This window comes from Syngnathus scovelli, chromosome 17 (genome assembly GCF_024217435.2).
Source record: "Syngnathus scovelli strain Florida chromosome 17, RoL_Ssco_1.2, whole genome shotgun sequence".
Classification (NCBI taxonomy): domain Eukaryota; kingdom Metazoa; phylum Chordata; class Actinopteri; order Syngnathiformes; family Syngnathidae; genus Syngnathus; species Syngnathus scovelli.
The window spans coordinates 29974-33436 of record NC_090863.1 but is presented as its reverse complement, the minus strand read 5'-3'; positions in this window follow the sequence as shown (position 1 = coordinate 33436).

The following is a 3463-nucleotide window of genomic DNA, read 5'->3' as shown; positions in this document are numbered from 1 at the left end:
AGGAGCACATTTCAGAAAATGTGCTCAGCTCGTCGAGAAAATGCGATTTAAGCAATAAAATTAAAAATGCACCCAAAACCTAAACCAAACGTTGCAGATGGTCATTTCTTCATGCGCAGTGGTCAACGCGGCACTCTCTAGCTGCCAAGAGCACTTTTTACTATGCGCACCCAACCAGAGTGACGGGAGGAGCACATTTCAGAAAACGTGCTCAGCTCGACGAGAAAATGCGATTTAAGCAATAAAACTAAAAATGCACCTAAAACCTAAACCAAACGTTGCAGATGGTCATTTCTTCATGAGCAGTGGTCAACGCGGCACTCTCTAGCTGCCAAGAGCACTTTTTACTATGCGCACCCAACCAGAGTGAGGGGAGGAGCACATTTCAGAAAACGTGCTCGGCTCGTCGAGAAAATGCGATTTAAGCAATAAAATTAAAAATGCACATAAAACCTAAACCAAACGTTGCAGATGGTCATTTCTTCATGCGCAGTGGTCAACGCGGCACTCTCTAGCTGCCAAGAGCACTTTTTACTATGCGCACCCAACCAGAGTGACGGGAGGAGCACATTTCAGAAAACGTGCTCAGCTCGTCGAGAAAATGCGATTTAAGCAATAAAATTAAAGATGCACCTAAAACCTAAACCAAACGTTGCAGGTGGTTATTTCTTCATGCGCAGTGGTCAACGCGGCACTCTCTAGCTGCCAAGAGCACTTTTAACTATGCGCACCCAACCAGAGTGACGGGAGGAGCACATTTCAGAAAACGTGCTCAGCTCGTCGAGAAAATGCGATTTAAGCAATAAAATTAAAAATGCACCTAAAACCTAAACTAAACGTTGCAGGTGGTTATTTCTTCATGCGCAGTGGTCAACGCGGCAGTCTCTAGCTGCCAAGAGCACTTTTTACTATGCGCACCCAACCAGAGTGACGGGAGGAGCACATTTCAGAAAACGTGATCAGCTCGTCGAGAAAATGCGATTTAAGCAATAAAATTAAAAATGCACCCACAACCTAAATCAAACGTTGCAGGTGGTTATTTCTTCATGCCCAGTGGTCAACGCAGCACTCTCTAGCTGCCAAGAGCACTTTTTACTATGCGCACCCGACCAGAGTGACGGGAGGAGCACATTTCAGAAAACGTGCTCAGCTCGTCGAGAAAATGCGATTTAAGCAATAAAATTAAAAATGCACCCAAAACCTAAACCAAACGTTGCAGATGGTCAGTTCTTCATGCGCAGTGGTCAACGCGGCACTCTCTAGCTGCCAAGAGCACTTTTTACTATGCGCACCCAACCAGAGTGACGGGAGGAGCACATTTCAGAAAATGTGCTCAGCTCGTCGAGAAAATGCGATTCAAGCAATAAAATAAAAATGCACCCAAAACCTAAACCAAACGTTGCAGATGGTCATTTCTTCATGCGCAGTGGTCAACGCGGCACTCTCTAGCTGCCAAGAGCACTTTTTACTATGCGCACCCAACCAGAGTGACGGGAGGAGCACATTTCAGAAAACGTGCTCAGCTCGTCCAGAAAATGCGATTTAAGCAATAAAATTAAAAATGCACCCAAAACCTAAACCAAACGTTGCAGGTGGTTATTTCTTCATGCGCAGTGGTCAACGCGGCACTCTCTAGCTGCCAAGAGCACTTTTTACTATGCGCACCCAACCAGAGTGACGGGAGGAGCACATTTTAGAAAACGTGCTCAGCTCGTCGAGAAAATGCGATTTAAGCAATAAAATTAAAAATGCACCCAAAACCTAAACCAAACGTTGCAGGTGGTTATATCTTCATGCGCAGTGTTTAACGCGGCAGTCTCTAGCTGCCAAGAGCACTTTTTACTATGCGCACCCAACCAGAGTGACGGGAGGAGCACATTTCAGAAAACGTGATCAGCTCGTCGAGAAAATGCGATTTAAGCAATAAAATTAAAAATGCACCCACAACCTAAATCAAACGTTGCAGGTGGTTATTTCTTCATGCCCAGTGGTCAACGCAGCACTCTCTAGCTGCCAAGAGCACTTTTTACTATGCGCACCCAACCAGAGTGACGGGAGGAGCACATTTCAGAAAACGTGCTCAGCTCGTCGAGAAAATGCAATTTAAGCAATAAAATTAAAAATGCACCTAAAACCTAAACCAAACGTTGGGGGTGGTTATTTCTTCATGTGCAGCAGTCAACGCGGCACTCTCTAGCTGCCAAGAGCACTTTTTACTATGCGCACCCGACCAGAGTGACGGGAGGAGCACATTTCAGAAAACGTGCTCAGCTCGTCGAGAAAATGCGATTTAAGCAATAAAATTAAAAATGCACCAAAAACCTAAACCAAACGTTGCAGATGGTCAGTTCTTCATGCGCAGTGGTCAACGCGGCACTCTCTAGCTGCCAAGAGCACTTTTTACTATGCGCACCCAACCAGAGTGACGGGAGGAGCACATTTCAGAAAATGTGCTCAGCTCGTCGAGAAAATGCGATTTAAGCAATAAAATTAAAAATGCACCCAAAACCTAAACCAAACGTTGCAGGTGGTTATTTCTTCATGCGCAGTGGTCAACGCGGCACTCTCTAGCTGCCAAGAGCACTTTTTACTATGCGCACCCAACCAGAGTGACGGGAGGAGCACATTTCAGAAAACGTGCTCAGCTCGACGAGAAAATGCGATTTAAGCAATAAAATTAAAAATGCACCCAAAACCTAAACCAAACGTTGCAGATGGTCATTTCTTCATGCGCAGTGGTCAACGTGGCACTCTCTAGCTGCCAAGAGCACTTTTTACTATGCGCACCCAACCAGAGTGACGGGAGGAGCACATTTCAGAAAACGTGCTCAGCTCGTCGAGAAAATGCGATTTAAGCAATAAAATTAAAAATGCACCTAAAACCTAAACCAAACGTTGGGGGTGGTTATTTCTTCATGTGCAGCAGTCAACGCGGCACTCTCTAGCTGCCAAGAGCACTTTTTACTATGCGCACCCGACCAGAGTGACGGGAGGAGCACATTTCAGAAAACGTGCTCAGCTCGTCGAGAAAATGCGATTTAAGCAATAAAATTAAAAATGCACCCAAAACCTAAACCAAACGTTGCAGATGGTCATTTCTTCATGCGCAGTGGTCAACGCGGCACTCTCTAGCTGCCAAGAGCACTTTTTACTATGCGCACCCAACCAGAGTGACGGGAGGAGCACATTTCAGAAAACGTGCTCAGCTCGACGAGAAAATGCGATTTAAGCAATAAAATTAATAATGCACCCAAAACCTAAACCAAACGTTGCAGGTGGTTATTTCTTCATGCGCAGTTGTCAACGCGGCACTCTCTAGCTGCCAAGAGCACTTTTTACTATGCGCACCCAACCAGAGTGACGGGAGGAGCACATTTCAGAAAACGTGCTCAGCTCGTCGAGAAAATGCGATTTAAGCAATAAAATTAAAAATGCACCTAAAACCTAAACCAAACGTTGCAGG